General features: G+C 41.2%; 1 protein-coding gene across 2 annotated transcripts in view; it reads right to left on the bottom strand.

Annotated features, from left to right (window-relative positions):
• The window catches only part of csk (C-terminal Src kinase), a 138,205-nt gene that overhangs the window by 96,355 nt on the left and 16,478 nt on the right, over positions 1-25,372 (bottom strand). The window lies entirely within an intron of this gene.

The raw sequence follows: 25,372 nt of genomic DNA, 5'->3' as shown, positions 1-25,372 counted from the left end.
ATCATTGTATTCAGTCAAGCTACACACTAGTTGGACTAAAATGGCCAGAGTAACACAGTACTCCAGATCGAACCAAGATTAGATTCCAGGTTGGTGCATCTTTCAATTTCACACTTCACAAAAATACAGTTTTGTTTTGGTGAACATTAATTTCTCCAACTTACAGTAATTTCTCCTCCTCGACTTCTCTCCTTTCTCATTCCCCATTCTGGCTCTCCTCTCATCACTTGTCTTTTCCTCATCTGCCCATCAGCTTCATCTAGGGCAATCTTTCCTTTTCTCCCATGGTCCGTTCTCCTCTCCTTCAACCTATCACCTCCCAGCTGCTCATTTCATCACCCACCCACCTTTCCCCTCACTTGGTTTCACCCATCACCTGCCAATCTGTACACAATCCCCTCCCCTCAGCTTATTCTAGCTTCTTCTCCCTTTGGCCTGAAATATCGTTTCTTTAGCCTGAAATATCATTTCTTTATTCCCCTTCATAGATGCTGCCCAACCTGCTGAGTTCCTCCAGCATTTTGCAGCATGTGCAGAATCTTGTGTTGAACATTTGGCTTTCTTTGTTAATGGTCTAATTAATCAATTTACAGTGCTGTCCCATTTTTTCCTCTTAACTTCTAGACAATGCAACCTTTTTGCAAAGTCCATTACCTTTGTTGAAGTTTATGCCTATTACACATCTTTGCTGTGTTTATATACTAATATTGACAACCTCCTCCCATTGCTCAGTCCCACAAATTTAGAAAATGTTTTTGATTCCAAAATGCAAATTGATCATATAAATTGTGATCCAGCATAGTTCCAGCACTGATCGTTTGAACCTTTCCATTACTATGAACAGCTGCAAGTTCTCCATTCTGCAGTGCAAAACTGCAATTTGTCAGATCGATTCTCATTTTGAACCAAGGGGAAGTTGCTCAGAGAAAAGTAGTTCTTGTAATAGCAGTATTTAAATCTGCTTCACAAAATCTATGTACCATTTCCAAACTGAGGCAAAAGCAAAAGGCTAAATAACACCAAGTTCATAACTATTTGATAGCACAAACCAAAGTTAAATCTCTTTGCATTATTAAACAGCCTCTACTCAAGCTATATGCACCAGTACAGAGCGTCATAAGAGCAAATTCTTTTCCCATAAAACTGAGTATTTTTAGATAACGCTTGCCTTTTAGAGGAAATGAAGTTTAAAAAAAATCATTGTGAAATGAAAACAAACCTATTATCCAGAAATACAAGTTTGCCCCAGTCTACACTCTTTAGATAAAATGGATGAATGCCTTTAAACAGAAATAAATGTTCATCAGCTAAACACATTCAGATTTGAATAAAATTTCCAATCATTCTCCTCGTTTAATTCAGAATGACTTTCGTCTGATTTAACAACTAGTTTATTTTGAACAAGTCAGATTATTAAAAAACTGAACATATGGCAACTAGTTTATTTGAAGGAATGTATTTCACACCACCCCCCCAAAAAAAACCCACCTTTGTACATATATTAAAAAAATTAAAATCGATGTTTATTAAGATAAACCGCGGAGAGCATTCTAACTTGCTGCATCACTAACACAAGAAAGTTTGTCTGCAGATGCTGGCGATCTAAACCAACAAACACAGCATGCTGGAGGACCTCAGCAAATCAGGCAGCACCTATGAAATGAGGAAACAGTTGACGTTACAGGCCAAATCGCTTCATCAGGATTGGAAAGGGAGGGGAAAAACTCCAGAATAAAAAGATAAGGGTGGGGTGGGAAGGAGGATAGCTAGAAAGTGATGGGTGAAGCCAGGTGGGTGGGAAAGGTAAAGGGCTGGAGCAGGAATCTTATAGGAGAGGAGGGTGGATCATTGGAGAAAGGGAAAGGGGGGGAGGTGACCGGTTGGTTTGAAAAGGGGAATAGAAGAAGGGAGGGAGTGAGATTTTTTTTTTAAAACTGGAAGGGGAAATCAATATTCATGCCATCAGGTTGGAGGCTACCTGGACAGAATATAAAGTGTTGCCTCTCCACCGAGAGTGGCCTCATTTTGGCTCAAGAGGCAGCCATGGACCGACAAGTCAGAACGGGAATGGAAATTAAAATGTTTGGCCACTGGGAAGTTCTGCTTTTTGCAGATGGAGCGGAGGTGCTCAAAATGGTTTCCTGACTTACAATAGGTCTCACCAATGTACAGGAGGCATTGGAAGTATCAGACAATACATGACCCCAGCAGATTTGCAAATGAAGTATTGCCTCACCTGGAAAGACTGTTTGGGGCCTTGAATGGAGGTGAAGGAGGAAGTGAATAGTAGGTACAAGTAAGTGGTGAGAGACAAAAAGACAAGGGAATCACAGAAGGAGTGATTCTTACAGAAAGTGGGGTGGGAGGGGTAAAGATATGTTTGGTGGGGTATCACTGTCTGGTATGAAGATGCCAATGCAAAGGCTGCAGACGATTGTAGAACTCAGCAGCCAGCCCCATCACTGGCACTACCCTGCCCAGCAGAGGACGTTCACAAGGCAGTGCCTCAAAAAGACATCATGCATCATGAAGGACATCCCCAGCTAGGTCATGCCCTCTTCTCCTTCCTACCATCAGGGAGGTAGTACAAGAGTCTCAAGAGACACACTCAATCTTTTAGGAACAGCTTCTTCCCCTCCACCAGATTTCTGAACAGACAATGAACCCAATCTCACTATTTTTACACTACTTCTATTATGTACATTATTGCAATTTTTAGTAATATTTTATACATTGCACTGCTGCCCCAAAAACTTCACGTCAGTGATAATAAATGTAATTCTCATTTATTTGCAAATGGCTTTTTAAAGAAGTCCTTCCCATTAATCTCATCAGCTAACCCAGCAGCTATGTTTGTTCAACATGAACAGTGATATGAAAGGCTAAGAAACTGGTTTTCTCTCATCCAAACCACGCCATCTCTGATAAACACAAAGACGACAAGTATCACCAGGTTGCTTTTACAAACATGACAGCAACAATGGATGGAAGCTTGAAGCTGGACAAAAGGAATTACATGACTAGTACTTCCAATGTACATGGAAACATTAGTGCTGTTTTACCACTTTTCCATGAGCTACGATGATGACCAATAGGCCAAAAAGGATGACATGGGAGAAATAACCACATTCTCAAAGCCAAAACAGTGAATAAAACCAGTTGTGTGGAGAAACTAAACTGGAACGGCACAGATGATAGTGAAGATCCGGAGGAGGCTTCCGAGAAGAATGATGGGGGGGGGGGGGGGGAGAAAAAACATCACAGGAGTTGAAACCAAAAATTACAGTAAACTCATGTTCAGACAATGAGCCAAAACATGAATACAGCTGACTTCAGCAATCTAAATTTAAACTATCATTCAGCTCTTTCACTCTCTCACGTTCTAGTGAATGTTTGGCAAGTGCCAAACGACATAAAACTTGTTTAGAATACCGGACCAGAGCTCAGTCTCAAAGGACAGGGTTAGCCATTTAGAAACAAAATGAGGAAAAGGGAAGTGTACTTCTGGAATTCTGAGCACACTATCAGCAGCTCAGAGCACATTTGAGACACTAATCAATAAATTTTGCAATATCAAGAAAAAAAATACGAGTTCCTTAAGGTTGTCACAGCCAGGGGAAGTACTGAGGATAAGCTCCCACTACTTATTAAATACTCCTCGTTGTGCGTCTCAAACAGCCTCTGACAACCAAGTCCACCTCCTGGCCTTCATGTATGGCTGAGCTACTACACCTGGCAGAACTATTTCTACTGACACCCAAAGGCGCATTACAGGCACCTTAAAACTAGTCACTTTGGGCAGTCTTGGTTGGCAGCTCATCTAAAAGAAAATCTTTGATCTCATACCCGCTCGTGGGGGAAGGCTTCAGGAGTAAATCCGGAGGAAAATTCCAGAGCTAGTGTCCCTACGGCAGGCCCACGTTGAGTCCAATGCTGACTGGCAAATCCTGCAACGCCGCTGGCGCGAAAGTGCATGCAGTCTCCGCTGTTCCTATGGATTCATCAGCTGCATGGGGGGCAGGGGTGGGGGCTGCTGCATGGACAACAGCTTGCTCTCCATATCACTCTACCCTGGCTTGCATATCATGTAGACAGCTAGGATACAATATACATGGTCAACCATAACCAACAGAAAGCCTCAAGAGATGGGATTACTGCAGGGAAGGAGCACCAAGCTGTTTGATTTTAAGGAACTGTAGACCTGAGAAAAGGGACAAACCCCAGCAGGGGTAACCATTTGTCCCCAAAACAAGTGTCCATTCCTTTCTGTAGATGCTGCTCGACCTGCTGAGGGCCGCCAGCATTTTATGTGCTGCTTTGTTTATGTTTGCACATTCACTGTATGCTGGCATGTCGTGCACCTGGATTAAGCATCTTAATACACTTTTTAAACTCTTAAATTTGTGGCTTCATTGTTGGAAAAACCAGCATTTAAAATTGCAACTTTAATATCGTACCATTTGACGATTGGCATAAGGCTACACTCCCTCTTCACTCACTGAGGCCCAGTTTATATTCTCCATTTAAACTTTGGGTTAAAAATTATAATACTGGGCAGCAGTTGAAAAAGTCCTCAGTTTCAAATTGGGGTAATAATGGAAAGGACATTCAAATCAGTAAAATCTGCCAGTCTAAGATTACTGAAGAGGAGCATGCTTGATATGAGAGTTTGCTGTACAGTAGCAAAGAAACAAGCCAGTCAGCCCACAAATCCAAAATAGGTTTATGCTCTACATTCTGTGCTTCCCACCCTTCATATAACCTCATCAAATATATTCTACTTCCTTGTGTGCTTAACTGCCTTAACCTGCATCTAGGTTATTTGCTACAATAACAGAGACTTCCACATTCTTACCATCAAACTTACACGAATTTTACTGAGGATTTCTTCTCACTTGCTGTTCCAGTTCTGGACTCTTTTACATCCATATAATCAAATCCTAACCAATTTTCTTTGTAACACTACATACTGCATTTGTTTGGCACTGGTGTATGGGGTGTCCGGGGAAGGGCAGCACCTCTGGTGAAGGGGCTCGTCCTGTGCATTCTGGGGCAGATCACTCATCCCCGTCCTGTGCATTCTGGGGCAGATCACTCACCCCCGTCCTGTGCATTCTGGGGCAGATCACTCACCCCCGTCCTGTGCATTCTGGGGCAGATCACTCACCCCCGTCCTGTGCATTCTGGGGCAGATCACTCACCTTTGGTACCCACTGGACATTCTGCATTCACCTATGGCTCCAAGTAGCTGTTTGCATTTGACCGCAGCCACACCCCAGTACACTGTTTCAACAAGCAGGCTAAAGCAAGTGAGGGTAGCCAGCGGGTCTCATATCCTGGTGAGATAGGAACATACCCATCCTAGCATGCAAAACCAGCTCTGGTGGACTGGGCAGATGAGGTCAACAGTGAGATCCAATGGCTAGGAAGGGAGTACTGCACCACTCCATTGGGAGCAAAAGGCATGACAAGGCACAGAAGATGTCAGGATCGTTCAGTGCAACCAAGACCTCAGTTTGAGATGCTTGCTCGTACCACTGGAACCAGACTTCTGAGGTTGAGAGTGGAACTGCCCCAGTGCAACAACTTTTCCACTTTAAAACCTCTCCCACACAGGTCTCCTATCATTGTCAGACATGACAAACTACTACCTCAATGCATTTGTATATAGAATGATCTCCCCAGATTCCATGCTACAAAATGCTTTTCAATGCATCTCAGTACATGTTGCAATGAACTAATTACCAAAATACTCTCAGATAATTCCCTTCATTGCATTCTCTGCCACCCTTGAGATTTATTTTCCCAAGTGAAACTCTAGCTTGCTGAGAATAGGTTGAGAGAGCTGAAGTTTTCTCTTTGGAGTGAAGGATGAGAGGCGACTTGATAAGAGGACAGCCAGACACTTTCCCAGGATTGAAATGGCTAACATGAGGGGATGTAACTCTAATATCTTTAAAGTATGAAGATGTCAGAGGTAGGTTTTGTGTTTTACACAGGGTAGTGGGTGGGTGGAACATGCTGCCTGTGGAACATTTAAGAGACCTATACAGGCACATAGATGAACAAAATAGAGGATCATGTGGGAGGGAAGGGCTAGAATAACCCATTCTAAGATCAAAGGATGGGCACAACATTGCTGACCAAGTGGCCTGTACCATGGTGTGTTGTTCTATGTTCTCGAAAATCTTGGCTTACATCCTCTGATCTAATTATACTGAGATCACTCCTCCCCACACCCCACTGTCATATTTCCCGCAGAGCATCCACATCAATTTTGATCAGATTAGTTTTACTTATCAAAGTACATTGAAACATGGAAATGAGGGGTAGCATGCTCATTAAGTGCTAGCACCAGCGACCCAGCTTCATTTCCACTGGCGTCTACAAGGCGTTTGTACATTCTCCCAGTAATCACTGGGTTTCCTCTCAGTGATCCAATAACCTCCCACATTCCACAGCAGTAAAGGTTAGGGTTAGTGGGTTTTGGCATGCCACATCGGCACGGAGGCTTGTGAACAACCCCGACGGATTGCTTCAGTCATTGCCACGAAATGACGCATTTTACTATGTTTTGATGTGCATGTGACAAAGCTAATCTTTTGTAATGCAGGATGTTAAAAATTAATTCGCCAGCTGATACAAAATAGTGAATTTCAAAACAGTAAATTTTGATTTAAACGAGTGCACTTTCTTTGGAAGTTAATGGTCAGTCACTCGACTAATGAAAGTGTGGGATGTGTTAATGATAACATGAAGATGAACATAAGTCAGGGACACATTTAAAAGTGGAAATGTTAGCTTTTAAATTGATAATCATACACACAATGGCTGCATAGCACAACACACAATTCAATTAGATTGGTGGCTTTCAACATTTTTTTTATAATATAAGAATACTCTTAACACAATGAAAATGAAATCAAGTATTTCACTATCACTAGATAAATGTTTTAATGGTAAGCACAACCTTGAGGCAAATTCATTTTGTTCTATATGTATTTATCTTTTTAACATTTCAGATTGAAATGCTCCATTCACCATAACCAGGCAACTTACTGCTTTGGCAACAATGTATCAGTTCAGTGTACACTTCAGCAATGTTACTGGGGGAGGAACAGTGTTTAGATCTGTTTACCAAAAAAAACGAACTTGTGGAGTTTCATTCTGGAAACTGCTCTGCAAGGTAAATTTGACCACAAGTTATAATTCACTTGAACCAGGTGCACGTCTATAATTTTACTAGACACTTGATTAGAGCAGAGGCTAATCTAATTATACTGTATGTAATACATGAATAATATTGCATTCTGCATAAAAAATACACAAATTTAAAGCTTAGTTACCTTAATTCTTAGTGCTGGTTTGCTTGTATGAAAGAGTGCTGGTGGTGGTAAGATAGCACCTACTTTATCACAGGGATGGGTTAAGGATGGTGTCAGTCCATAAGCTGATTGATTTTTTTAATTGATTGAGATACAAATCAGAATAAACCCTTCAAGATGCACCACCCAATAATCCCCAGAATCAACCGTTGCCTAATTATCAGACAATTTACAGTGAATAATTAACCTACCAACCAGTATATCTTCAGACTGTGGGAGAAACTGGAGCACCACTGTCACAGGAAGAATGTACAAACTCCTCATAGACAGTGCTGGGAATTGAGCCCCTTTGCCTGTAAAGTGTTGAGCAAAGCACTACGCTACCCTGCTGCTCCAGGTTGAAGATACTGGAAGTGGCTTAATCCCCATTTATGAAGTTGTCCAAGTTCTCCCACTGTATATGGCATAACAGACCAGAACGGATGATCACTACCTCAGTATGGTAACACTATGACCACCTTGCACTACAATGGACTTTATGTTCTAGTTGTGTTCTGTGTATAATTAAGTTTAATTCACGTTTTTCTTGTAAATCATGTCCCTAATGTTATGTACCTGTGATGCTGCAAATTTCTTATCGCACCTGTGCTAATGACATCAAACTTGACATTTGATCCAGCTGAACGTCCTGAAACTTGTGGGGTGGAGATCCATCTTCAAGGCATTGCACATCAAGGTACTGCAGTTGTATCAAGTGTTGACTTCCTCCCCAAGCCCAACAGTGTGTCAGCTCAGCAACCTTAACATGACCACTTCTTCGAAGTCTTAGACACCACATACAAACCAAGGATGTACTTTATCCCCCAACATATTTGCAAATTTAACTCAGTACCTTGGCGCCATTGATGATCCTTTGTTCTTTTAAATTCATACACTGATTTCTCACCTTTACACTGAGTATTATTTTCCAAACTAATGCACCTGACCACAGATAAACACTTGATCAAGCAATTAAGTCCTCCCCCTCCCCACAGATGATTTCAACCAACACTCAACATTTCCTTTCCTTGGTTGGTTCATCAGCACTAGCAGACTTGCCACTTGTTTTCACATAATTCAAATCTGCAGTAGGCTTGTATCAATGCAACCATCATGACATGCACACACCAGTTCTGTTTCACTTTCAGCTTTCACAAAGAATTTTGCCCTTCTCCAAGAGCATCCTCAGGCTAAGGAATATATTGATTTTAAACTCCGTCCAGTTAATCATTTTTCCAATCCAAAAACATTACTAATACCTGCTCCATAAATCACATTGGATTTCACTGGTTCAGTCTCTCTCATGCTCTTTAATCCTTTTTCACTATGGAGTTGGCTGCAGCTGAGCCCAGAGCAGGAAATCGAAGTTAATATCTGCCTATTTGCATATTGCATCACAAAATCAAATTCTCGTGTGATCATATATTCCTTATACTCCCAGGCACAGCTGCATCATCAGTTGAAATTTCAACTTGCTGTGAAATAGCACAGTGAAAATCCACTTGCCCTACACAAGTGACCACACTTAGTCCCCCTGTGAAAATTCTACAAATTTGATTATTACCAAAAGACAAATTCATGCAAGTCTTATGTACACTGGAACATACCTGCTGTTGGACTGAAGTGTAGAATTGTTATTTTCCTTTGGTTTAACTTTCCGATGCTTTCCTCAATTTTTATACAATTACCTATATACATGCAATTGTTACAGTGAACTTTCCAATGAATTATGCTACAAGCAATCCTACATTTTTCTAGAAACTTTTTTTCAGTAGCAGATGTAACACTACTTGAATCTGGCTACTTTATAGGTTGCTGTCACTGAAATGTTATCTCTCGTCTGAGTAAGAAACGACCACGTCTACTTTTTTCCTTTGGTCTTTTATTTGTACCTTCAGCTCTCATTCATTTTCCGCTTTTGCGACACTTAAACTATCATAAACATCATGTTTTATGCCTCATTCTTGACTTCTGAAGAACCTTTGGATCACAAAAGCATCAGAACCAAACTCCTGTGAAAGTTAACTATAATAAACTGGTTAAGCTTTAGGACTTCTAAAGTTAGCATTACTTTCTTTAATATTACTTCCTTTGGAATTATTCAGGCTACAATGGAAAATAAAAACAATGTAAATATAAACAGTATTCAGCATTTGTAGAAGTAGTCATACATCAATCAATAATGGAAAAGAACCAACAGATAGACAGAATTAGTGGAAAGGTGTGTTTCTTAGGATACATCAACTTGAAATGACTCAAAAACTAGATCCACCTTTTATCTTTTTCAGGCTTTACTGAGAGGTGGCTCCCCTCAGGATGGCAGTTTTATATAGTATTGTAGAATCAAGAAATCATGGTACATGCAAGTACCAATATTATTGCAAGGACAAGGAAATGGATTCTTCATAGTCAATGCAAGACGTTAGGCATCAAGTTAAGCAGAACCTCAGATTACAGAAATGAATGCATGGTTCAAAGACTAATGTGGAGGAAGTAGCATTTGGCTCATGGGTCTCTGAAAGGAACTTCAGAGGAAGTGGAAGCTGTGGTGTTGGGACAAGACAAACAGTATTGGAAACACAAGAGATTCTGCACATGCTGGAAATCTTGAACAATGCACACAAGATGCAAGTCAGGCAGCATCTGTGGAGGGGAATAAACAGTTGATGTTTTTGACTGAGGTCCTTATTTCCCCTCCATAGATGCTGCTCAGTTTGCTGAATTCCTCCAGCACCTTGTGTGCTGCAAACATTATTGGAACTGGTATTCTCATAAGCTTTATAACTAAAGGGACTTTTAAACTGAACATCTGTAGGGGCATGCGGGAGGGAATTTGCAAGGGCCCAAAAGTTGCTAAGATGTGGTCAAAGGGCAAAAGACAAGACTAGAGTCAAAGGAAATGAAACAGTGTATTACAAAGAGTGCAAATCCAAGTGCAAATCAGTAGTTATCTAGATGTTACAAAGGTCACAAAAAGAAATTGATAGTGGACAACACATGGCATTCAAAACAAAGAACTTGAAAGAAATGATCTGATGGCCATTACAGAGGCTTGGCTGCAGGAGGAAAGATTAGTGCCCAAATATTGAAAGGTACATGACACTTCGTAAGGGCAGCAAATTATATAAATAATCTAGTGGTTCTTTGGAAGAGGACTGTGCACGCAGCAGAGCCAACTTTATAGGAGTTTTGTCTTGCGGATGTTAAGTGCAAGACCCACCCTCTCTACTTCAGTGAAGTGTCAATGGTTTAGTGCTCATCCATTGAGCATGCTCAACACAATCTCCCTCCTACAGCTCAATTGCTAGAGGCAACCTTAATATCTAGAAATAAACTCCAGTGTTGCAACAGTGGCACAATTTTTTTTCTTTTTACTCACACATCTCCAACAATCATGGCCTCATTCTCCCTATCAAAAAGTACTCAGACCTCTCCAACCATCTACTCATTCTGCATGTGTATTTATGTCCTTTACACTGAACTTCTTAGTATCAACCATCTTGCCACCAAGATTTGGTTATCATCAGCAAAATTCAGAGTGTTATTTTAGAATCAAGTGTTAATCATTAATATAACATTGGTCTCAACAAAGATCCTTGTGAAATGTCACTCCCCAATCTCTTCTCCTGAATAGCTATCCTCTACTCCTGCCAACAATATTCATTCCACCTGACGATCCATCCTATTTGTTACATGCATCTACATTCCCAGGCCTTTATACAAGATATTCCACTGAAAACCACTTAACCTAGATGCTTCCACTGCATTACCACTTCAAAAATATTAAGGGTATTCAAGACAACACCCAATAAATGCTATTGTTTCAGTTTCTGCTAAAGCGATTCCATTATTTTTCTATCACTAACATCAAACTGTCAGTAACACCCTTCACAAATAAAAATAGCTATCTATGTAAACACAAAGAAATCTGCAGACGCTGGAAATTCAAGCAACGCACATTAAAGTTGCTGGTGAACGCAGCAGGCCAGGCAGCATCTCTGGGAAGAGGTGCAGTCGATGCTTTGGGCCGAGACCCTTCTTCAGGACTAACTGAAGGAAGCGCTAGTAAGAGATTTGGAAGTGGGAGGGGGAGGGGGAGATTCAAAATGATAGAAGACAGGAGGGGGAGGGATGGAGCCAAGAGCTGGACAGGATTGGCAAAAGGGATATGAGAGGATCAAGGGATATGAGAGGATCATGGGACAGGAGGCCCAGGGAGAAAGAAAAGGGGGAGGGGGAAAAACCCATGATCCTCTCATATCCCTTTTGCCAATCACCTGTCCAGCTCTTGGCTCCATCCCTCCCCCTCCTGTCTTCTCCTATCATTTTGGATCTCCCCCTCCCCCTTTCAAATCTCTTACTAGCTCTTCTTTCAGTTAGTCCTGACGAAGAGTCTCGGCCCAAAACGTCGACCGTACCTCTTCCTAGAGATGCTGCCTGGCCTGCTGCGTTCACCAGCAACTTTGATAGCTATCCACGTGTCATTTTGCACCACATTTTTGTGGCACATTACTGAAAGTGCAGTAAATGGCTCTTTTCTTTAGACACCTAGAGTGAACGGATGCAATATGGATCAGGACTTCCATACTTCAATCTGAATAATTGAACACAAAAGGGGTTATATAGTATTACACACGCATACTGATAGTGCCATTTGTCAGCATCCTAACACAGATCCATGGCTCCCACAGTCATCCTCTTAGCAAAGAACAACTCATCTTGGTGACAGCTCCCACTGGGAGCCTGGGGTAGGCAACATGGCAACTTAGTGCCAAGACGTCAAAGTCAGGGTCGCATTCTGGCTGGCAGAGTGAGTACACATCATTGCTGGTGCTGGGAAGATCAGCTCCATGTCTCTATTTTGCAGTACAGCTCTCTTGATCTCGAAGAACTTTGGAGAGCCCGGAGAACTATGCAGCTAAATAGAGGAAGGCAACTTCCATCCTCCATCCCCTCCAAGGCGATGCATTAGTATATCGCTTACAGCTACTCAGCAACGTGCTTATTTGTTTACGGAATCTTAATTCTGGGTCTGAACACTCTTTCATTCAGGCTAATATGCTACAAGAATCTGAGCCCTGCACATCAGAAGCAAGGAACCACATTACCTGTTTTATCCTCCCTGACACCTGTCACTCACACTAAGGCATGGGAAACTCTCAGTTGAGAGACCACAGATTCACATCACGTTCTCTGCATGGCAGATGAGAGGGCAAATGTTCACACCAGGCTCCAACTTGAATGAACAAGAGGCGGTTCAGGCTAGGCAAAGATCATCTAACAAATTAGCCCATTGCAGTGTAGCACCTCGTTCTCTTAATGAAGGGTCTCAGCTCAACGTTGACTTTTTATTCCTTTCCATAGATGTTGCCTGACCTGCTGAATTTCTCAAGCATCTTGTCTCAAGCATAAAGGTGCTCATTTCATTACTCAATTCATTACCTAATATCCTTACCATTAATGATAAAGCTGCTCCAGCTTCCTTACTAAAAATTTATGAATTAGCTAAAACTTAACTGAGACCAAGATGTGTAACTAACATTCACCATGACAGACTCAATTTTGTCCCTTTTAGCTTTTAGGAGCGCATAGAGGATCAAAAAGTATATTTTATGCTATCAAGATCCAAAAGAGTTTTAAAATGTTATTTCCATTTCAAAGCCAAGTCCTCCAACATTTTGAGACGGTAGCAGAGAATCAAACTTGCTGATATCAGAGTAGTTCAAAAGTCTTCAGTGCAGTAAAGACTGTAATAATTTGTGTAATAAATACTCATTTTCTTCTGTGGTCAGATAGCAAGCTTTAATAAAATTACCTACATTTTAAAGTCAACCTTAAGAGTTGTTATGTGGAGAAGTTTAATTAAGCAAATTCCATGTTCAAAGTTCAAAGGTTCGAAGTAAATTTATTAAAGTACATACATGGCACTATATACAACCCCGAGATTTACTTTCCAGCAGGCATGCACAGTAGTAGAAATACATAGAATCAATGAAAAACTAGGAGCCGCAACATCAGCACAGCCACAGTCGGAGGCCTCTGCACTTGGATGATCATTCCCTACCTCCCCCTCTCTCTCACACAATGGTTATTCTGTTTTGAGGATGTCTGCAGACAGTAAGAATTTCAGGTTGTATATTGTATACATTCTGATATTTAATGGAACCATTGAAACTACACAAAGACTGACAAGCAGCCAATTGTGCAAATACACAGAAAAACAAATAATAAATAAAATGATACTGAGAACACGTTGTAGAGTCCTAGACAGTGAATTCAAGTGTGTTCAGTGATGATTCAGTGTTGCGGTGAGTGAAGTTATCCACACTGGTTCAGGAGCCTGATGGTCGATAGGTAATAGCTGTTCCTGAACCTGATGGCATGGGACCCAAGGCTCCCATACCTCCTTTCCGATGGTAGCAGTAAGAGCATGACTGGCTAATAGAGCTGAAATTATCACCATTAGGGAAAAGCAAAGGTACGTAAATGCAAGTAATACACATATGTAATAATGTCAAGCTACATCGGTCTATCCAGAGAGGCAAAGCCAAGAGGACAGAAAATCAAGGAACAATTTGAAAACTTCCGACCTGCTTAACCAGGAGCCAATTATATGTCAGCAGGCCCAGGGCAATAAGTGAATGGGAACTTGAACAAATTAGTTACCAACAGCAGGGTTCAGTATGATCATGTTCACAAAGAAATGCCAAGCATTTACTCATATTACATTCAGCCTTCTAATGCACTGGACATTTCCATTATATAGGCTACCCCAGATAACAATGTTTTGCAGACATCCTAAAGTTGATTCTGTCCATAAATCAAAAAATACTGAAAAGAAAAAGAAAAAAAAATCACTCAATATGGCACACCATATCTCCCTAGTATTTGAAGGAACGGCATCAAAAACACACATGGCCTTTTTCTCCTCCTATGTGCTGAACAATAATCTTTCATTTCTCTCACTTGCCCAATAGAAAAATTGACCACGTTTGAAATTCTACTGCATGCCAAGTAACAAAGCTGGAAAAGGCTAGAGGGGAGATTGCGTGATGAATTCAGTGTAGCAATGTGCTCATTGGTGTTGTTTGGATTGCAGTTGATCAGTATCTTCCAGTTTTCCAAAGGTGCCAGAATCTGTTCTGTACTTGATTCTTGGAGAGAAGACTGAGTGTGATTAAAATCTTGGACAGAATGTCGCTGATTAAGAACATCAAGTTGTCACTTGGTTAAGCATGATGGTACAGTCCCTCATTTTTCACCCAGATGGTTCTGATTATTGGATGTATTTACAAAATCCACCTTAAAGAGAGCTTGTCTACTGTCTAATTATGTTCTGGGGTTTGCACGGAAGCATTATAATAAAACAGCTTAATCTTTGCAAATAAAAGTCCAAAGTGTTCAAGTGTTGGACATTTAAATTTAATCGCATCACAGGAGCTCATTCGCACATATGGATATCCACAGGTGTTCAGAACACAGGACAGCCTCAATTCTGCCTTTAAACTGCAGTAGCATTAAAAAAAAGCAGCAACATCACAATTTATATAGTTCATAATAATTTGGGATGCTGAGATACATCCTAGGATGTGCTGGGACACAGCAATGTAACCGGAGGTCAGTGGGTGTTTCGGGTCTTTCAACATCAGACCCTCATGCCCAAGGGTTGATCAGCCCTGGCTTGTGTCCCAGTAGCATTGGTTCACAGGTTACACCTCTTCATCCATCTGGTGGCTTGCTCAGCAGCCCCTGTGATGGCGCTGATGGTTCTTTTCTTTGCAGTTCCCGTAATTCCAAGGAGATAGTACGCTCTGCGCAGTGAGCAGCCAGCAAGATCTCTACACTCCACCTCTATCAGCTCGCATCGTGCCCTCCACCCCATCTCTGCATTTCACAACAATAAAAAGCAGCTGCTTTTTGCTGCTTTTGCAATTGGCACAAATCTGACAATAGACATACCACCCAACTTCTCTCACCAAGCAGATTTACAACAATGTGGTTTTCCTTCTAAAAGGTAGTAAGAATTTTATTACCACCAGGAGCAAGGAATTTGCAACATCACAGAATAATTGACATTATGTGCAATAGATACTGCATGCCTACAGTGAAGGATACTATACGCATTTCCAACCATAGACACTGCAGCTCTCAGAGTTTGGGAACTGACAGGTCATCGATGAGGCACTCTCAGAACATGCAACTTAGCGAGGGACTAAGAGTTTGGAAAATGATTTTCTTGCAACAACACTTTCATTTAAGCTTCTGTTCTATGGCAGGGCGATTGGAAGCAATAGAGCAGGTTAGGCAATGGTCAGTCCAGCAGTCACCAGTACTCAGAGGCTAAATGCTCAGGATGTATCAGGCAGGTATTGATGTAATCGAGCAGTTTTGCAAGTGCTTCGATTAGTGATGTTGCCATGAAATACCAGGTCTGTATTTCCAACATGGCCTGCTGGAAACATTGTGTGAAAAGGCAGCTCCCTTTGGGGTTGTTTTTTCACCACTCCCCTCTTTCTCTATGCTGCTCTATGGCTGCAATCATTGCTAACCAGAACACTGGCCAGGATTTAATCTGAACTGGAACCCCTGAATGTTGCTCAGTTAGCACAGCATAAGATGTTCTGATGCTGAGTGAGACACAATAGTTAGGACACAGCCTGTTTAAAGGACAAACTGATGGGGACAGTTGGGAGAGAGCAGAGGAGGACTGCTTTATTCATGGAATGAGCTTCACCATCGACATTGATAAACTAGTCTGGCATTTCAATGGCTTGGTGGACATTTTGTGACCCATTAGTTTGCTCTAACTTGGAACCAAGCTGGCAGTGAATAAAAAATGCAAACAACAGGAATTCTGCAGAAGTCCTGACGAAGGGTCTCGGCCTGAAACGTCGACTGCACCTCTTCCTAGAGATGCTGCCTGGCCTGCTGCGTTCACCAGCAACTTTGATGTGTGTGGCAGTGAATAATCCCAGTTTTTGAAGCTTTTGGTGAGACTAGGAGGACTTCCAGGAATAAAAAGCAGTAAACAATATCCATAATGTACCTTAGTGCTGTGCTTTTTCAGAAGAATGCATAACCAACAGTACTACAGATGTCAAATGTTTAAAATAACTGAATACTTTGAACTTTACAAATACATTGTTAATTCTGCAATTGAATATATTCACCTGACTTCTGTGTAAAAAGGTTCACAACAATCAAAGTAAAAAACTTCAAACTTTATTCCACATCAGCCAAACTCAACCACCTTAAATTACTCCCACTTCCTCCAGCCTCTGACTCCTCCCATGTCCTTCAAACCAAGGGTGTTGCCATGGGCATTTGCATGGGTCTTAGCTATGCATGCCTTTTTGTTGGCTATGTTCCAACCCTACACCGGTATCACCCCAAGTTTTCCTATGCTTTACCAACAACTGCATTGGGGCTGCTTCCTGCACCCACACGGAGCTCTTCGACTTCAACTTTGCCTCCAACGTCCACCTGCCCTGAAACTTACCTGGTCCATTTCCGGCACCTCCCTCTTCTTTCCTGATCTCTGGAGACAGTTATCTAACAATGTATTTATTTATTTATTTATTTAAGAAACCCACTGATTCTTACAGCTACCTGGGCTACATCTCCTCCCACCCTATCACTTGTAAAAATGCCATCCCTCTCTCTCAGTTCCACTGTCTTTGCCACATCTGCTCTCAGGAGGAGGCTTTTCATTCGAGAACTAATGAGATATCTTCCTTCTTCAAAGAAAGGAGCTTTCCTTCCTCCTCATCAAAGCTGCCCTCACCCACATCTCTTCCATTTCGCACACGCCTACCCTCACTCAACCCATCCTCCTGCCACCAAGGATAGGGTTCTTCTTGCCCTCACCTACCAGCTCAGTAGCCTCCGCACCCAGCACATAATTCTCCGTAACTTCCGCCATCTCAAACGGGATCCCACTACAAAGCACATCTTTCCCTCTCCCTCCCCCACTTTCCACAGAGATTACTCCCAACTATAGAAAGGGCGCAGAGGAGATTTACAAGGATGTTGCCTGGATTGAGGTGTGTGCCTTATGAGAAAAGTTGAATGAACTCGGCCTTTTCTCCTTGGAGCTGCGGAGGATGAGAGATGATTTCTGGTAATTCCCTCCCCCTCCCTTCCTCTATTCCTATTTCACTCTGCCCCGTCCCCCAGCTGCCGATCACCTCCCTCATGGTTCCACCTCCTTCTACTACCCATTGTGATTTCCCCTATTCCTTCTTCACCTTCCCTGCCTATCACCTCCCTGCTTCCCCTCCCCCACCTCTTTTTCTTTCCACTTACTGGTTTTTCATCTGGAACCTACCGGCCTTCTCCTTCCCACCCTCCCCCCAGCTTCTTTATAGGGCCTCTGCCCCTTCCCTCTATAGTCCTGACAAAGGGTTCCGGCTCAAAACGTTGACTCATCGTTTCCACGGATGCTGCCTGACCTGCTGAGTTCCTCCAGTGTGTTGTGAGTGTTGCTTTGACCCCAGCATCTGCAGATTATTTTGTGTTTAAGATAATGAGAGGCACTGATCGTGTGGATAGTCAGAGGCTTTATCCCCAAGGCTGAAATGGCTGACACCAGAGGGCGCAGTTTTAAGGTGCTTGGAAGTAGGTACAGAGGAGATGTCAGGGCTAAGTTTTTTGAAAAAAAACGCAGAGAGTAGCAAGTGCGTGGAATGGGCTGCCGGCGATGGTGGTGGAGGTGAATACGATAGGGTCTTTTAAGAGACTCCTGGACAGGTATATGGAGCTTCGGAAAATAGAGGGCTATGGGTAACCCTAGGTAATTTCTAAAGTAAGGACATGTTCAGCACAGCTTTGTGGGCCGAAGGCCTGTACTGTGCTGTAGGTTTTCTGTGTAACTCTACTCCCTTGTCCACTCATCCCTCCCTACCGATCTCCCCTCCTGGTACTTATTCTTGCAAAGGGAACAAGTGCCACACCTGCCCCTACATCTCCTGCTTCACTACCATTCAGGGCCCCAAAAAGTTCTTCCAGGTGAGGTGACGCTTCACTTGAGTCTGTTAGGGTCACTGTATCCAGTGCTCCCAGTGAGGCCTCCTGTATATTGGTGAGACCCAATGTAGATTGGGAGGCGGCTTTGCTCACTACCAGCCAGAAAAAGCGGGATCTCCCAGTGGCCGCCCACTTCAATTCTACTTCCCATTCCAATATACCAGTCCATGGCTTCCTCTACTGCCACGATGAGGCCACACTCAGGTTGGAGAAGCAACACCTTATATTCTACCTGGGTAGCCACCAACCTGATAGAATGGACATCAATTTCTTCATAATTCTGGTAATCAGCATTACCCTCTCTCATCTTATTTCCTGCCCATCACCTCCCTCTGGTGCGCCTCCCATGGTCTTCTACCCTTGCCGATCCGATCCCCCCTTCTCCAGCCCTTCTCTTTCACCCGTCAGCTTCCCAGCTCTTTACTTCACTTCCCCTCTCAGTTTTGCCGATCATCTACCATCTTGAATTTCTTCCTCCCCTCCCCCACCCTCTTGCTCTAACTTCTCATCATTGTTTTCCAGTCCCGATGAAGGGTCTTCGCCTAAAACATCAACTGTTTACTCTTTTCCATAGATGCTGCCTGACCTGCTGAGTTCTAGCATTTTTGTGTATTGCTTGCATTTGCAGATTTTCTCACCTTAAGTACTGATGCATTGCAGAACTATTGGTTAATTTACATTAAGTATCACCACTTCTTCCCAAATAACTTTCTCCTTCAAACAACAGTAGGTCAAATATGGATTAGTCCTTTGGTAAAGCTGCCCATGTTTGCTTTACACTACTAACCCTTACCATTGTGATCACATCATATTCATATTACTAAATGAGCCAAAAGTTACACCTAAGGTAGCTGCTAAAAATACTGTACCATTATATCAACAGTCTTCATTATTCTAAGGAAGTGTTAGAGGAGAAACAATAGAATATTTTGCCGAGACAAACAAGTTGTGAGAGAAACATTATCAATTAGAATGATTAACATATTGCAACCTGGAAAATAGTTGGCAGTTATCCTCAAACCCAATGTGGCCCATGAAGCCATTAGAGAACTAATTACTAAACAACAAAAATGTCAAGTTTCCACTTGGGCAAAAGTGTTAAACAACCAAGAGCTGCATAGCAAAATAGAAACATAGTCCTGACGGAGGGTCTCGAACCGAAACGTCGACTGTACTTCTTCCTATAGATGCTGCCTGGCCTGCTGCGTTCCACCAGCATTTTGTGTGTTGCTTGAATTTCCAGCTTCTGCAGATTTTCTCGTGTTTGCGTAGAAACATGGTTTGTTTTGGAAAAAAGTTAACTTTCTGCTGCAAAGGTATTTGAAGCCTATATTTATATAGACTGAATCAAAGAGACCAATGCCACTTCTCTTAAAATAATGTTAACCATCTTTACTGTCATGCAGCTCTTCTCAGATGACAAAACAATGATCTATAATAATTTGCAATGAGCCCTATTATGCTGAAATATTAAACTGACAGGCAACAGGAAATTTATAAACTAATAACCCATTTACACTTCCGTCACCCAGGCTCATTCTTTGATCATTCTGTGGAACAGCAATCAAAGTCTACTGCAATTACTTGCTTTCAAAATACTGAAGAGAGCACTGATAAAGAATTGTGAAGCATAGTCAACAGCATTTCAGCTAACTGGATCAATGAACTATTAGGACACTATCCACTCTTCCTTCAGCCCAGAAAAATCCCCCCCACTGAGTACCACTACTGTACAACTTCCTTTTAAACTTCAATGGCCTGGAATATACTACCAGCAAGACACCATTAGATCTGAAAAGATACTAATAGCTAGCAACATCTGACAAAAAAAATCTCATGATCAAATGTGCATCTGAAGTAGCCAACCATTAGAGCTCTTATAGTACATTTTTTAAAATTTATAAACAGAGCTAATTTAAATTATGTCAGAAACAGTTAACTGAGAATCAACTATTTCTCTAATATCATTTAGACCACATGACTTGACCAACACCAACTACACATCAGAATAGAAAACATGCACCTCAAGCAACAAAACTTTAGATTCAGGATACCTTACAGTTAGATAACTTAATAAACACTTCAAGACAATCCAAATTATTTTCTTGACTAATAATAGGCATCCGTTAGTCCATGGATTTGCCCCTTGGAAGGTTTCCAGGGGGCAGGCCTGGGCAAGGTTGTATGGAAGACCAGCAGTTGCCCATGCTGCAAGTCTCCCCTCTCCACACCACCGATGTTGACCAAAGCATTAGGACCCACAGAGCTCGGCACCAGTGTCATCGCAGATAATGTGTGGTTAAGTGCCTTGCTCAAGGACACACACACTGCCTCAGCCAAGGCTCAAACTAGTGACCTTCAAATCACTAGACAAACGCCTTAACCACTTGGCCACGCACCAACCTTTTTTGATTACAGATAGTTTAATCAAAGTTTGGGCTTCTATGTTAGATAGCATATCAAGAAACCAAAAATATACCATGTTTTACAAAGTAATAATAGGAAACTCTGGTGTTGGCACCATTAACTATCCCATTACCTTGGTTATTCTTCAGAATCTCCCACATCTACTTACTCATGGCTGTGCTTCCTTAACCAGAAGATGCAAGTATGGTGAAATTGGTTATTAACTATTTTATTAGCTGTTTATTGCTCCTTATTTAGTTCTTAAACTTTTTTTACCACCTCATTTAAATGTTCCTTTAACTTTTCCTGCTCGAAGCTTTAATATTTAATTAAAGCTTTAATTTTTCCTGCTCACTTAACTCTGTTAGTCTTCCCACACAACTAAAATCTTTCACCCAGCTGCACCAAGGTCCTAACAGATTGTCAATAGTGCAAGAACTGGTCACAGCAGTCCAACTAGGATCCAACTGGTGCTTGTTTATAAATTTACAAGCAAAACAGGTAACAGCACATATGGTTACAAAAGGCTTTTATCCACTCAAGGAAACATAACACTACTTTGCAAAACACGTCATCTTAAAATTTTCAAAAGAAACTTATGACAGAAACACAGCACAACTTCACCCTAGTTTCTACATTTTTCTGATTGTTCTTGGAGCTGAATTGTTATCATTAAGACCCAAAGTAAATGGCAATCAGGAGAATCTCAATCAGTGCAAATCAAATTAGTCTGCTGGTAGGATTTATTTTTTTGGAAACTCAAACGGTGATCTGACCGAAGGAGCCGCGCTAATCCAATACGAAATGTTCCAGCCATTGTGTGTAAAGCTCCGTCACAAATATAATTCTTTGCAGCAGCAACAATTCTGCAGAACAGAAGAAACTTTATTAAACAATATCACATTGCTAAAAGGAAGTGTCAGATTAACAGTGACTGCTGACTTAATGCATTTACAATACAACCGAAACCCATCACATGCCAATTACCGGCCATCCCAGGTTATGAACCTCCATACATATGACCGAGCTTGCATAATATCAAATTCAAAAATCCTATATATATGCTGGAAATCCAGAGCAACCCATACAAAATGTTGGCCGAACACAGCAGGTCATGCAACATCTATGGAAAGGAATAAACAGTCAATGTTTCAGGCTGACACCCGTCCCTGATGAAAGGTCTTGACTCAAAACATCCACTGTTCATTTCCTCCCATGTTCCAAAGACATACGAGTTCGTGGTGTAATTGGGAACCATGGGCTCATTGGGTTGAAAGAACCCGTTAACTCTAAATAATTTTGCTCCTACCAGCAGCAAAACTAGTTTCTGCTCATTCTCCACTTTGAGAAATTCCGTTTTTGATGCCCTTCATTAAAATACTGTAAAGACATGGTTACCATCAAGTGATTTCTGTGTGTTTTGGAAGTTATAAACTTCTGTGCAAACTCAACCTACTATCCAGGGACAACCTATATTAAAGTTGGTAATGAGAGCTTCATGGACTAGATTTTCTTACAGAATCACAAATGTTATAAAAACAACCATTTATATCCTTCACAGATTTGCAGCTCTTCGATGTTGAAGAGCTACATTTAGATAAATCAGGTATCCCACACACCCTGCATTGAAACCACAAATCCAACGGGATCCAAACTGAAATGATTAAAGATTTCTAAATAGTGTTAGTCATCCTTTCCTTCTACCATCTCCCTTTCCCTTCACATTTAAACACATTCAATACATCAGTATGAAAATATCAAACGTCTGCTGTCTCTGGAACATATTCAAAGATGCTAGTACCAAAAAGAAAACCATTTAACAATGTGTTCATTTAAAAACTGCCCTCTTTTGGGTTAATTGATACAGTAGGGGACCATTATATTAAATCAGTCATTCCCAATCTAGACTACAGCAGGTATAACAAATTGCAAGCTTACAGTAAATCTGAGTGTTTGAGACTGGGACAACACTTCTCATCTGTTAAAATCATTCTGAACTATCAAATGCATGCTTAAAAGTCATATGGGACATGATAACCACTAATGCAACTGGAATCCAGCATATATTCTTGGAAAGTCCAACAGGATATCAACAAGTGATTAGTATTTTCAAATGCAGTTTAATTTTCCTCAACTATTGCCCCAAGCACCTTAATACAATTATCTTCAAAAGTATTGCAAGATATACAGCAAAGAAAGCATTTCAACAAGTATGTTATGAAACATTTTCAAATGCATCTAAAGCTGCATCATTTTTCACAGAACTATTTCATTTTACATATGTGAATGCTTGCAGACATCAATAGTCAGAAATTTCAGTGCATTCATGGGCTGATTAGGTGGTAATAAATCACTTAATAGTTACATGGGATAAGTTATGTAGGTCAAATAAATTCTGCAAAAGTAGTTGTTTCGGCATGTATTCTGCAGAGAACTCAAGTGCAATTTATGCAGTGCATGACATTTGATGCCCACATCCAGTTGCACACATTCGCAGAGGAAATTGACTCCATTTAAACATCACTAGTCAACATCCTGATAGGTATACAACCAAGTTGATCATTTTACTTTCAGAGGCAATTTACATGATATACAGCACCAAATGTACTAGTTGTTATTTTTGACCAATTGCTTGAGAAAGTGTTTCTAACTTCCCTGTCACCCAACTCCATTCTTCAACCTGTCCAGAAAGAGGAAGAACAGAGAAGTGATAAATGTACATATCACACACACACACCTACAAGGCAATGACAGTCAAACAGCTATTCGGTTGACAATGCACTCAAGGCACAAAACAGCAGGGCTAATTTTCATGCCAGCTCTGGTCCAGTAATTCTTCTGAAATAGTTAACATAGAAATGATTCAAGTACATATAAACATACTGAGAGCCAAGCATTACTCTGATCCCTGCACAGAATTCCAAACAACCAAATCACTTCCTATTTACTCCCTTGATTATACATATTTAGTGAAACACAAAGGGTAATCATACTGCATTCACATCCTCTGGTGAACAGCATTTTCAACTGAAAAAATCTAATTCAATTTTACATGTACTACTGTGCACCAAACCCTCTATAAATTTTCTGAAACCTTAATTATAAAATTTAAGAAACAGTTTGCCAATTTAATATTGCTGCATCTCGACTACCATTAAAATAGTACAGGGACGAGCTACAATTGACATTCGCTTCTGCTTTACGGATTAATGCAGCTTTCAATTTAGCCAGTTAAGTTGTTTTTTTCTGACTGATATTCTAGTCTACCCAGCCATTCTAATCTCTGCTAGGCATATAAATATTGCCCTTTTCACCCATGAAAACCATGAGCTCATAAAGTCTAACATGTACAGCACTTCCCCACTCAAAAAATATTAAAATTAACTGCTGCGCAAGAAGAACCAGTCCCCTTGTTTCAAGCCTCTTTCTATCTATTCGCCCTCCTTGTGTTTCACTGCAGCACAAGCCTGCACTTCACAACTCCCACAGGATAGCTAACAAAGGAGTCAAACAGAAAGCAAGACATCTGGACACTAATCGTTCATAGTACATAGCAGATGTAAATGCAGTTCAGTAAAATTAGACGTGACAGAAGGGGCTTTTGATTAATCAATACTGGAGTGCAGCTCGAAAGGAATCATGGAGATAGAGGACAGAAGCAACCGCAGAATTTCCTTTCAGAGTAATGGAGCACTGCAAAATGGACCAAGTTTAACTAGATCCCAAGTCTTATGCAAGTTGAGTGCACAGCTCAAATTTTAGGAATCAGTGACAAATATTGAAGCAGGAAGTTGTCTGCCAACTAATGATAATTAAGTAGGAAATATTCCAGTTTAGAATTAGGAGTGTAATCAGTATTTCCTTCTCCAAAATGTTGATACAAAGGTGCTTTTTTATGTAGTGAAATGCAAATAATCTATGTGCATTACAAATTATGGCTTAAATCTAAAAACTAAATTTATAAACATGCTTGGATTAAGAATCAGACATTTTGAATTGGAGAAAAAACCCAAGCAACTGGATTATATTTCTCCAATTACGACTGTACAAATTAAGAACATTGAAGACTGCACAGATAATTGAGTATGATAGTCTTAACTCAATAAAACTATTAGGCATGGCTTAAAAAGTGTGTACCATGCCAGTGATGATTTATTATCTCAGAAAGCAATATTTCTTCATTAGTCAGTGATACAGCACAGAAACAGGCCCTTTGGCCCTAATGGTCCATGCCAACCATAATATTCTTCCCATAGTTCTAGATGCTCACATTCAGCCCATAACTCAAGCCCCCCACCCTATGTACCTATATAACTACCTTATGTACCTATATAAATGCCTGTTAAATGTTGCAATGGCATCCACCTTAACCACCTCCTCTGGCCACTTATTCCAGGTAACTCACTACCCTTCGTGTGAAGTTACCCCCTCTTACCTCAGGTTCGCAGCCTCTAACTGGGCACTCCCCAACCCTGCAGAGTATTCCTCAGAACTCGGGGAGGGGAGGGGAGGGGAGACAGAGACAGAGACAGTAAAATTACTGGCAAGAACTACATTCAATTCTCATCTTTGGCCGC

This window comes from Mobula birostris, chromosome 18, assembly GCF_030028105.1.
Source record: "Mobula birostris isolate sMobBir1 chromosome 18, sMobBir1.hap1, whole genome shotgun sequence".
Lineage (NCBI taxonomy): Eukaryota > Metazoa > Chordata > Chondrichthyes > Myliobatiformes > Myliobatidae > Mobula > Mobula birostris.
Note: the sequence above shows the minus strand (reverse complement) of the source record. Positions and strands in the feature narration are given on the sequence as shown.